This window comes from Peromyscus leucopus, chromosome 22 (genome assembly GCF_004664715.2).
Source record: "Peromyscus leucopus breed LL Stock chromosome 22, UCI_PerLeu_2.1, whole genome shotgun sequence".
NCBI lineage: Eukaryota > Metazoa > Chordata > Mammalia > Rodentia > Cricetidae > Peromyscus > Peromyscus leucopus.
In genome coordinates, this window is record NC_051081.1 from 51,609,152 (window position 1) to 51,621,725 (window position 12,574).

General features: G+C 45.8%; 1 protein-coding gene across 16 annotated transcripts in view; it reads right to left on the bottom strand.

Moving 5' to 3' along the window:
* Myt1l (myelin transcription factor 1 like) overlaps positions 1–12,574 on the bottom strand; it is a 407,242-nt gene that overhangs the window by 152,869 nt on the left and 241,799 nt on the right. The gene's annotated exons all lie outside the window — the stretch shown is intronic.

The window sequence follows — 12,574 nt, forward strand, 5'->3', positions numbered from 1 at the left end:
TGTGGCCAGATCAGAGCCTCCTCTTTCTTGGTTCTTAGTCCATTTTTAAAAATAGTAAGTTGGTGGCAGGAATACCCCCTGGGAAATAGATTTCAGGAAAATGAGGTCTCACACCTAATTTATTTCTGTTTATTTGCTTTCGGGAGCCCTTGCTTTCCTGCATGTCTGGACAGGGTTCTTGGTTCCCTGGGGCTGGGCAGGTCTTGCCACAGCCAGCGTCATACCCTGTCTGGAGGCCTCACCAGTCCCCTCTTGGTCACCCTCCTAGGACAGCTGGTGGTTTCCTAAAGCAGAAGACCATCCTGGGTGAATCCAAGGCTCTGTGTCCAGGTGTCTCTTTGCTGGATTTCTTTTCTCTTTGAGGAGACAGGTCTGCATCTCTTCTGAACGAGGATCCTAGTGATTGTTCAAGGTCCTGCATATTGGAAATGCCTCTTCCTCTCTTGTCAGTGACAGTCTTAGTGTGACACTGATTTGCTCAAGAAGATGAACGCTTTGTTCCAGGAGCTGTTGCTGGGGCCAGTCTGGTTTCTGGGTACTCAGAAGCCTAAGCTTTCCTGTAGCTAAAGGACCCGATTCTCACTCTCTTCTGGCCCCCTGGAATGTGTGTGTGACCCTCACCTTTTGCATTAATGTTCAGCCTCAGCACTCTATGGAATCTGCAGGAACCCTCTTTCATGAAGGATTTGAGTCCTGGTCACCTGGGAAGCACTGGCCTGGGACACCGGGGCCTGCCGTTAGAGTACATCCTGCATGAATTTGTACTGGCCTCTGTCACCAAACTTGCCCCCCTTTCCTACTGCATCCCACTCATGTCCTCCTTCCTCTGTGCCCTTTCTCTTTTTAGGTAGACGGCACAACATTGTGTGATGGTGTGGCAGTTTGCTTAACAATACATTTTCTCCTTGCCATTTTAGTCTTTTATTATTGATTTCTTCGAGAGAGGCTGTCTGGGTATATGCTGTGTAGCCCAAGTTCTCCTTGAACTTGAGGCAATTCTCATGTTCTTTCCTCCTAAATGTTGACATTATAGGTATAACTACCATGCTTGGTTACCCTGGCATTAAATCAATTTCTCTTTCCCCCTGCCCCCTTCTCTGTCTCTGTCTCTGTCTCTGTCTCTGTTTCTCTGTCTCCCTCTCTCCCTTCTTCCCCTCCTCCCTCCCTCCCTCCCTCCGTCCCTTCTTCCCTCCCTCCCCCTCTCTCTCTCTGTCTCTGTCTCTGTCTCTCTGTCTCTCTGTCTCTCTGTCTCTGTCTCTCTCTCTCTCTCTCTCTCTCTCACACACACACACACACACACACACACACACACACACACCTCCTTTCATCTAGTTAACACTGGCCCCAAACTTGCCATTTACCAAGGATGACCTTGAATTCCTAATCCTTCTGCCTCTGCTTTCCAAGCACTGGGAATTTAGTAATTTTATAGAGATCAAAATCCAGGGCCCTGTACAGGCTAGGCAAGTACTCTACCAACTGAATTACATTTTGAAGTTGAGTTTGAAACTGTTCCAAACCAATCTGCCTTTATTTAGTGTTTATTTCAAATACTGAGTACAGACTGGATCAACACAGTGTCAGAATGCGGGCTCTTGACGAGTCTCCCTGAGCAGAAGGTGATGCATGGCGGGCAGGCTATGTGAGAGGGAGGAAGACACAACTCCTGAGGCAATATTTAAGTTCAGGGGACAGGCAGAGGGTGGCTGTGCTGCAGAGGGCACCTCAGCAGTTGATGAGGGTCTCTGCAATGTTGAGAAGCCTTGTGCATAGCTTGCTGCTGAGTGTAGAGGGAGAGCTGTCTTGGTGTGGAGGAGAGCCTGCTGTCCAGATGTGGGATCAAGCCAGCTACTGGATAAGGGGAAGGGAAGAACCTTCAGTCTGGGTACAGAGGAGTGTCAGCTGTCTGCGTGTAGAGGAAACCTTATGTGTATAGACATGAAGGTCTGCTCTCTGTGTATAGTGAATAGTCTGCTGTGTAGGTTCAGAAGAGATCCTGATGCCTGGATGTAGTATTCAGCTGTATGGGTGTGCAGGAAGGTCTGCTGTTTGGGCCTATGGGAGGGTCCACTGAGAATAGAAGAGAGCCTGCTGTCTTTTAGTGAAGGACCTGCTGTGTTAGTGGGTCTGATGTCTGGGTGTAGAGCGGAGCCTGTTGTCTGCATATGGGGAAGCCTTGCTCTGTGTGTGCAGAAGACAGCCTACTCTTCCGAGATAGTAAAAGGCCTGCTGTCCAGGTTTAGAGAATAGTCTGCTAGCTGGGTGTTTATAAGGGCCCTCTGTCAGGGTATAGATGATGGCTTACTGTCTGGGTATAGAGCAGGGTTTACTTTCCTATTTTCTGGATGTCGTGAAGGTCTTCTGTCTGGGTGTAGAGGAGGGCCTGCTGTGTGAGTGCAGAGGGAGTTCTGGTGTTTGTGGGCCTGTTGTTTGGGTGTCAGGGAGTGTCTGGTCCCTGGGTACAGGGAGAGTCTGCCGTCTAGGTGTGGAGAAAGGCTTGCTGTCTGGGTATGGAAGAAGCGTACTGTGTGGGTGTAGAGGAGGATCTGCCTTCTGGGCCCACGGGAGTGTCTGCTGTCTGGATATAGAGGGGGTGTGCTGTGTGGGTGTAAAGGAAGGTCTGTTGCTCATCATGGCAGGGTGTCAGGACAAAAGAGACATTCCAAGCAGCTCTTTCCCTGGTATCTTGCCCACCTTGCCATCTGTGGATCCGTGTCTCTAAGGGAGTTATTGCAGGCTGGATTTCCCATTACTGCAACTCTGTCACAGTAGCTGCCTTTCTAATGAACGATGCTTCGGTGTCGAAAAGTACGAGGTTGCTGCTGAGCTCTGCCCTGTTTGATTTTGAAGCATTTAATATTTGAAGCCATAACCACAGCAGACAATACAGAGAGAAGTCATAGGACTCGCACACTCAACGTTAGAACTTTTAGCAAAGCAGGATAAGATGGAATAGTGTAAAGCGAGACACCAGGTCAAGGAAATAGAACAGAGGTTTCCAAAATCGCCCTCCCCTAGGTGTTTGCTATTAACTTTTCCACCAAGGAAATGATTTTGGGACAGATCATATTACCACACAAAACAATGAATTTGGACCCCTGTCTTATACCATATGTAAAATGGATCTCACATTGGCTTAAGGACCCAAGTATAATCTCGAGTGATGGCTTAGCAATGAGGAGCATTGCCTGCTCTTCCAGAGGACCCAGGTCTGGTTCCCAGCACCCAAGTGGCAGCTGACAACTGTCTATAACTCTGGTCTTAGGGGATCCAATGCCGTCTTCTGGCTTCTGCAGTCACTGTATGGACACTGAGCACAGACCTACACCCCATACATACAAAATGAAATATTTTTAAAAAGCATAAGGGGTAAAACTGTTAAACAGGAGAAGTCAAGAGAAACGAATCTTATAATTCTGAGCCATGAAACCAAAAAAAAAAAAAGTTGTAAAAAATTCAAACTTAAAAAATAATACGCTGAAGTGTACCATGTAGTCATGTGGTTAGAGATGCATCACAAACATCAAGACTGGACAGCAGACACCAGGATTAAAGTTTGTGAATTTTATCGCATGTAAATTGTTTCAATTTTTTTTAAATCCCTAAGCACCTTCAAAGAGCACTCAGCATGTCGTAGTAGAGGTGCTCAAACTTCTATGCACCTGCAGAAGGCTCCATTCCTGCCTCAGCTTCATGGGGTCAGGCCCCCTGGGATCTGGGTTCTATTCTTTCCTTGAGTTATTCTGGTGGATTTCCATCGCCAACCTGTCTACTCATTGCCTGAATCGTTGCTTCTTAGAAAATCAGGGATATCCGATAGGGGTCTCACTAGTGCTGCCCCACACCTTGCCCCTGCCCAGTCTTGCAGGGTCATGCAGCCAGCTGGTATCCCTGAAGTGCAGAAGGGAGATGCTGGGCTCAAACTCGTGTGCCAGGCTGAGCCTGGTGCGTGACTCACTGGCCGCTTGAACACTGCAGGTACTTATGTGCTTGTGCCTCCTCAGACCCTGGCGGCTACGACCTTGGTTGAAGGTCAGGCTGTTTCAGAGGATGGAGCTAGTGTCAGCTCTCATGAGCATTGTCCCCGAGGCAGGCTGCCCACCTGTCATTGACTTCTATCTTGTGTTCAATAGCATGGGAGAACTCTCAAGAAAAGGTGTGTGCCCTGGTAGCCTCGGTCTTTGAGGAGGGCAAGGAGCTCTGTCAGGAGGAAACACCCTGATGGCTTCTGAGTACACGTGTCCACTGCTGCCACACCTGTCTGTGTCCTACACTTTCCCTATAGGCCATTCATGACTCAGCGTGGCCTTAGAAGCATTTGGGGGTCTCAGTGACATTCCTTGATATGGCAGGACTGTAGCTGCCTACTTCTTTTTCTCTACACCCAATTGCTTAGAAAACGGCAGCTCACTGCTAAGAGGTTCCTATCACCTCATTGCCTCTTACAAATGAAAATGAACCTTTCTGAGAGGGAGTGAAGGGCATCATGCTTCACATTTGTTTAGCTCTGCAGCAGGATGTCCAAGGATGCTGCCTCAGCCCCAGCAGCCAGGAGGGTTAAGCCACTTCACGAACAGCGGAGCGCAGACCTAACACTTTGATAATCAGTCTTACCCTTTGGAGCTACCTTTGAGGGGCAGCCTCCAGCTTCCTCCCCAACAGAGGTTTAATTAAAGCTCACAGCAGCCAGGGCTCTGAGTAACAATGATAATCTACCCTGCAAAAAGGCTCTCGTTCCAGTGGACATTAGGTGCTGGGGAAACTCCATCAACCTATCGACCACTGACCAAGGGGTGAGCAGACCTCAGGGGCAGCAGGCACTGGAAGGATTCTCTTCCATGTCTCTTGGCCCAGAACAGGCCCTGTACTTTCTCTTATACATAGCCTAAGGGTCTGGCATATAGCTGTACAGCCTGAAGCTCAGAGGTGGAAAGGGACTATGTACCGCTAGCCCTAGTACAGCTAGTGAGGTAGGAACCTGCCAAAGGGAGAGGAAGGAAGCTGAGGAGAGCTAGAGCTGGGAACCCAGGGTAAGAAACTGCAGTGGATGGAGCTTCCAGCACAGAAAGGAGATATACTTGGCATTTCCCTTTAAGGGGAGGAGACAGAAGCATGGGGAGGCCATTCCCAACTCAGGAGCCCTAGGTGGACAGTGTGGCTTTGGGCAGCCAGAACTCAGAAGAGTTAGTAGGTCAATAAGAAATCTGGACAAAGGGATATTAGATAACTTGGAGTTGGCAGCCTTAAAATCAAAACTACGTTTTAGGGTATTGTTGGTCCTGATGCAACAGCAGCCTCAGGGGCCTCCATTTCCAGGGATGTTTGTGTCCTATCAGCAAGGTGTGTGGCACCCTAGCCGGTGAGTGACATGCTAGTGAATGTTGGTTAACCAGACATCATGATCACATTTGATCCTCACAGGAAGCCTGCACACTGGAAGACTACTGTCACTTACTGTTATTGTGCTTTATAACTATAAGCAAAGCTGAAGGAGGGTAGGGGACCCCAGGAGCCAGTGACCTGGAAAGTCATGCTTTCTCTAGACCTATGCCCACTGGGAATAGCCACAGAAAGACAAGAATGTGATCCTTAATGTACAACACAATGATGATTTCTGTGTCTGGGAATCCAGGTTTGTTCCTGTCTGCTACTTTATTAACTGTCCCACTCCATTCGTCAATCTTGGATAGATGTTATACCAGACCACAGACTAGCACTCAGCACAGTTAGGGCCCAGCAACACATGACCTGTGACCCCAAGGCCACAAAGCTCCCTGCCATCGGACAGAAGCCAAGCAGAAAGCCCCACAGATACCTGTGGGGGCTGGCAGCATGGCCAGACTCACCACTAGCTGTTTCCAGAAGGCCATTATTGTTATAGCTTTGCCCAGAAGACAGTTGCTGATACTTTGACCCAAGGAACAGTTGCCATGATCTACTTGGTAGCTGATAAATTTGGCTCACGCCAGGCAGTTTGGGTTCTGTGGAACCAAAGGAGTCTTTATCCTCATGGTCACACACAGAGGGACAACAACACAGACACACGGTGCTTCAGGAGAGGTTCTGAGAAACATGACAGGAGGCAAAGAAAAAAAAAGACCAGAATGGAATAGTGAGATGGCATTGTGGGACTAGGGACATAGGCAGAGACAGCTCCTGCCCAACCCTGCGCAAATCTGGGCAGCATTTGGCATCATACTTCAGGCTCTTAGGTGTGTGACTGTCAGCTTAGACAGTGTCCTGTAGATATGGGATTCTCAGCAGCAAATAAAATGGCCTCTGGCCTAGCACTGCTATGTGTAGCCGCTGGTCTGTGTGGCAGATTCTGTGGAATTTGAGAAACATGCATGGAACAGTTAGCAGAAAATGAAAGATAAAAGCAGTTCTTACAATCAAGAGTCTGAAAGAGACTGTCTACTAACCTAAGCTGTTGTTTATTCATGGACTCCAAAAGAAACTGTCTACTAACCTAGACTATTGTTTATTCATGGACTCCTGGGACTTGGAGCCATTCCTGAGCTCATCTGGGGCAGACTGCATTCTTATGTGCAGCACTCAGACTTCTCAGCTTTGCAAAGAAATTCAGGAGATGGAAATTGAATACAGCCAAACACCAAATGTGGGGCAGGCTATAGAATACATGCCAAACCTTCCCCAACATGAAGGACAAGGGCATTGACTTTGCTTGATGACATTGTTTTGAGGTGTGGCTTGACACCCCACCAGTCCCCTTGCCTTGCCCTGACTGCTCAGGCTCAGATCTCCCTCCCTTCTGTGAAGTTTGGGAAAGAATATTGTGTTAGCTATTTCTTGCTGCTGTGATTAAAACACCATAACCACAAAGAAATATTTTTTGGATTATAGTCTCAGGGGCAGAGTCCATAATGGTAGGGGAAGCGTGGCCATAGGCAGCTGGAGCAGAAAACTGAGAAATCACATCTTCAAGTACACAAAGAAAGGGAGGAGTGAGGGGGCCATAGGGGAAGGGAAAGAAAGAGATGGGAGGGAGAGAGAGAACTGGAAGTAGGGTGAGGCTATAAACTCTCAAATCTTACCACTAGTGATGTATTTTTCTCCAGCAAGACTTCATATCCTAAAAGTTTCATAACCTCCCCAAACAGTTCCATCAACTGCAGGCCAATATTAAAATACATGAGCCTATGGAGGATATTCCTCTTAAACCATTATATTCCACTGACTCCCACAGGCTCATGGTCACCTCATGAAGCAAAATGCATTTAGTCTAACTTCAAAAGTTCACGTCTTTAACAGTCTCTTTGAGACCAAGGCAATCTCTTAACTGTGACCTTTGTAAAATTAAGAAGCAAATCACACACTTCCAACACACAATGGCACAGAATATAAATTTCCATTAGAAAAGAAAGGAATAAGGCCATAGGAAGGAAATACTGGACCTAAGCAATACCAAAACCCAGCAAGGCATATCTCAAACCACCCAGTAGTTCCATGTATAGGGCCTGGGATTTAGATTAAAGGATCGGATGGCTCCTCTTCTCCAGCTTTGCTGCCTGCAACCCCTCTTGGGCTTGTTTCACTCCTGAATTAAGCACTCCTTGGCAGAAGTCTTAAGGCTCTAGCATCTCAAATATCTTGGAGTATTCACTGTGACATAGGACTCGGTATGATAGCTTCATACAATGGCTTCTCAGAGCCCCTTTACAGTGAGGAACATTGCCACACATTGCCTGGCTTCAGCAGCTCTCTGAAACTACGGAAGAAGAATCCATGATCCCCACACTCTTTCATCTTTCAAGCCTCAAGAGCCAGTACCACATAGATGATACTGGCAAGTTCAGCTGCCACCTTGTGATGAACCCTTGGCTCCCTGTTGACCAGATTAGCTGCTTTCATATGTTGAAGCAATTGTTTCCTAGGAGCATGCAACCTTGTGTGATTTCTCCCTTTACAAGTTGGAAGTTCAGCTGGGTCGCCTTTCCCTGAGGGTACCCTTCATTTGTTCCTGAGCAGGAAGCCTCTCCTTAATGGAGTTAATCTCCCAACAATAACATTTTCTCTTGAGTTCAGGCCTTGGCTGTTGCATTAATCTTTCTAGTGCTGTTTTTATGCCCCCTCCAAACTACATGTTGTATTTATTTTTGCCTTACTTACTTGTAGTCATTATAGACCTGAATAAGGATAATCAACAATAGCCATTCCTTACACTCAACATTATGCCATCTTAAAATTGCCTTTGCCAAACAAAGGAATTCATTACATTTTAATTTAGCCCCAGGCAAGTTCTTAGGATATGGACAGAAAGCAGCAAGTTTCTTTGCCCAAATATCCCATGAATGACCTTTACTCCATTTGCTAATATATTCTTTGTTTCCTTCAGAAACTTTTTCATCTGGAACCAGGACTCCACAGTCTGTATTACTCTCAGAACCTTCTTCCAGGTGTCTACTACAGTGGCCCATTAAGCTCTGCTTACATCACTCAACTGCTCTTCTAGTCCAAAGTTCCAACATCTTCCACAGTCCTCTAATAACGAGCATGATCAGGTTCTTCACAGCAATAATCCTATTCTTGGTACCAACATTGGTGTTAGTTAATTTTGTTACTGTGATAAAAACCATGACCAAAGGCCACTTGTGGAAGGAATGATACGTTTTGACTCACAGGTTTAGGAGAGTCCATAATGACAGGGCAGGGAGGGTAGCAGGTGTTCAGAGCAGGAAGCTGAAAGATCACATCTTCAACCTCACACAGAAAGCAGAGGAGTGGGCAGGGGCTGGGGACAGGAAGGTGGGTAAGGCTGTAAACACTCAAAGCCCACCCCTCATGACACACTTCCTCTAGCAAGGCTCCACCTCCTAAAAGTTCCATAACTTCCCCCCAAACAGCGCCACCAACTGGGAACCAAGTGCTCCAATAGGAGCCTTTGAAGGACAGTTCTCATTTCAATCACAACAAATACCCTCCAGCCAGACTTCTGAGCATGAAGTGACAGAAAATACCCAGTATGTAGGTAACAGGTCCGAGCCCAGCTCTGGGTTCTAAAACCTACAAAAACTGGCCAACCCCTGACCCTGAAAACCAACCAATCCAGTATATAATCCAAGAAACACTAATTTTCCATCACTGTGTAAATTGAGATCGCAGTAACACAATGGAGCTCTTTCGCTCAGGCATGACATGACCATCCCCACAAAGCTGTCACGCAATTATTATGGAAAGCTACAGTAGACCTTGGGACTTTTCAGTGGCACAGCTGTCTTTGAGTTACCTACATTGCTGTAAGCAACCCGGGTAGACTCACTGGTACAACAGTCTGGACTTGGATGGAGTCTTTTCTTAGTGTCCTTTCTATCTGGGGTTGAGTAGATACTTCTTTATGACTCCCCCTGTAAATCTTGCAGCGGCAAATTATAAGTGCTTATGATACAATTTGAAAAGACTATCAGGGTCCAAAATTATAACATGAGTATAACCCAAACTCACAAAGCATAAATGAATATTTGCAGGAAGAAAAATGTTGATAGTATCTGTCACACGGAGGTCAGGTTTTAGACTATGCATTTGCTTTTAGCTTCCAAACTTTCTTCAGGTGCTGCTGTATACAGTGATATTGTTTCTAAGGTGGCCCCAAATATTGAATACATATTCTGTTTGAAACTAAATTCTGAGCATAAAAGGAGACTATATGTCCCTCATCTTAGTGTGTTGAATGTAGATTTGTGTACAATGCTGGAACCATCAGGATTGGGGAAAATCTTGGAAATGGGCTAAGTGCACTTGGTATTTCAAGGTGCCCATGGATGTTTGGGAGCCAGGGGGAGGAACTTATGGTTTTAATATGAAATGACCCCCTAAGATTCATGCTTTGAACATCTGGAATCTTTGTATTGCTCTGCTCAACCATGACTCAAGTTTGTCTGGTGACATAAATTAGAGTTACCTTCATGGAAATAGGTTGGATACCATCAGTTGTTTCTACTACTAATCTCCTCATTCTTAGCTTCATAATTATTATTTATTTTCTTTATTATTCTTTATTCTTAATTCATCATTTCTAATTCTCTCTCTCTCTCTCCTCTCTCTCTATCTCTCTCTATCTCTATCTCTATCTCTCTCTCCTTCTTCCTCTCCCTCTCCTCTCCCACCTCTCTTTCTTAGGAACTTGCTGTGTAACTTGGATTACATTTTGAGATGCCCATGAGTGTTTGGGAGCCAGAAGAAAGAACTTACATGATTTGAATATGAAATGCCACCCTTGGGCTTATGTCTTGAACACTCGGTCCCCAGTGACTAGAACTATTTTGGGAGGTTCTAGAAACCTTGAGAATTAAGTCCTACCTAAAGGAAGTAGGGTGTGTGCCCATTCACCTCAGTCTGGTATTTACTCTGCAGACTAGGCTGGCCTAGAGTTCACAAGCCTCCTGCCTCTACTTCCTGAGTACTTGGATTATAGGTGTGCACCAAAATGCTGGCTGCATTTTTAAGAAAAGAAAGATTTATTTTGGCTTATCATCACAGAGGGTTCAACCCATGGTGACTTGGCATCATGGTACTGTGAACATGACAGTGGGAACATTTGGAGGTGGAGGAAGCTACTGACTGCCTGGTCAACCAGCAATATAATACGGGGCGGTGTGTGTGTGTGTGTGTGTGTGTGTGTGTTTGTGTGTGTGTGTAAAGAGAGTATAGAGAGAGACAGACAGACACTAGATGTCTCAGTGTAACCTTTAAAGGTGCGCGCACACACACACACACACACACACACACACACACCCTACTTCCTTTAGGTAGGACTTAATTCTCAAGGTTTCTAGAACCTCCCAAAATAGTTCTAGTCACTGGGGACCGAGTGTTCAAGACATAAGCCCAAGGGTGGCATTTCATATTCAAATCATGTAAGTTCTTTCTTCTGGCTCCCAAACACTCATGGGCATCTCAAAATGTCAAATGCATTTAGCCCATCTCCAAGAATCTCCCAATCTTAACAGCTCCAATATTGTTCACAAGTCTAAATTTCAAATCCCTTTTGAGACTCAAGGCAAACTCATAGCTGAGAGCTCCTATAAAAATTTTTTTTAAATTAAATATTTCCAATATGCAATGGTACAAAATAAATATTCCCATTCTAAAAGGGAGAGATTCAGGAACACGTCAAGGAGGAGTGAGAGCGCTGTGAGACTGAAGCACAACAGGACAAACACTAGATACTGTAGCTTCAAGACTTGAATGTGGGGCACAGAGTGTCATGATATGAACTGTAGCAGGCTTGAACATGCTTGTCGCTAACGGCATTGGCATTTGCAGACCATATGGCCCCTGTCTTGGGGTACCTCTACTCAATACCTGTGAACTTTCTAGGCAGATGTTTTATGTTCCTATAATATCTAGTATCCTGGGGTCTCCACTGTAGCTTGGGCTTTAACCTCATGCATTACTTTCTTATCTTTTGGCCTGAAGGGTCTCTGAGCCCTGCTGCTCATTGCCTGGTCCCCCAGGCCTTCCTTTGTGATATTGGTGTGAGCCTTCATGATCTTGTCTCTAAAACTAGCTTCATACAGATGATGCCAATGTCTGTCACCAGCTCAAGTGATATTTGGGCTCCCCTACACCATCAGTGTGAGAGTTTCTGGGTGGCTGCAGCCAGGACAATGATTCTTTAAATGGCCTTGTGTGAGCAGAATGTCCTGGCAGGTCACTCTTCTCTGTCTTTTGTGTTACTCTTGAGTCTGTGATGGGTAGGGTCTGGCCAGTTCCTGAGATGCCTCTGAGGCATCCCTTCTACTGTCCCAAAGCAAAGTGCTAGATTACCTTGAATGGTGCTAGTAACTTTCATAATCAAACCTTCTTCATCCACAATTTTTAATACCATATCTGGCCACACTTTCAGGATATGCTTTCCATATCCTTCTGTTTTTTTCAGCTCCTGATTCTCACTATAAACATGGCTAAAAGCAGCTAGAAATAACCCACCATAATCTAAATGTTAGATTTTCTTGAAAATTTCTCTACCATATTAATGAGTCTATTACCTTTAAAATCAGCTTTCTAGAAGATTTTAGGCACAGGGAGGAAAAAAAAAAAAACATTTGTCAAACTGTACCTTGTGTGGCTGCTAGCCAGATTTTCAACATAGTCCTTGTTCTTAGCTGAAATATTCTCAGCTGAAGTCTTCACTGGGCTGACATCTACCAGCATTCGTGGCTACTGAACACCCGGCACAGCAGCCCATTAAGGTGCCTGTGACATTCTAGTGCTTTTTCAGTTTACATTTCCAGTTGTGTGAAATTCTCCCTACCAGTTCCAAAGGTTTAAGAACTGCGTGGCCTGGTGTTGTCCGGTACTGATTTCCTTAGTGTTCTTGCCAGAAACAACTCATAAGGGAGAAGATTTGCTTTGGGTCAGGATCCCAGTGGACACAGCACATGGATGTGTGGCCCAGTGCACCTTGGTGTACATGGCGGCAGAGTATGTGTGAGAAGGTAAGACTGTGTACCACGTGTCAGCCAGGAAGCAGAGAGCCACTGTGCATTTTTGTATTCTTGACTTTGTGTTCATGTTGTCATTCCTCTGTGAAGGTGGCCACACTTCCTTCTGC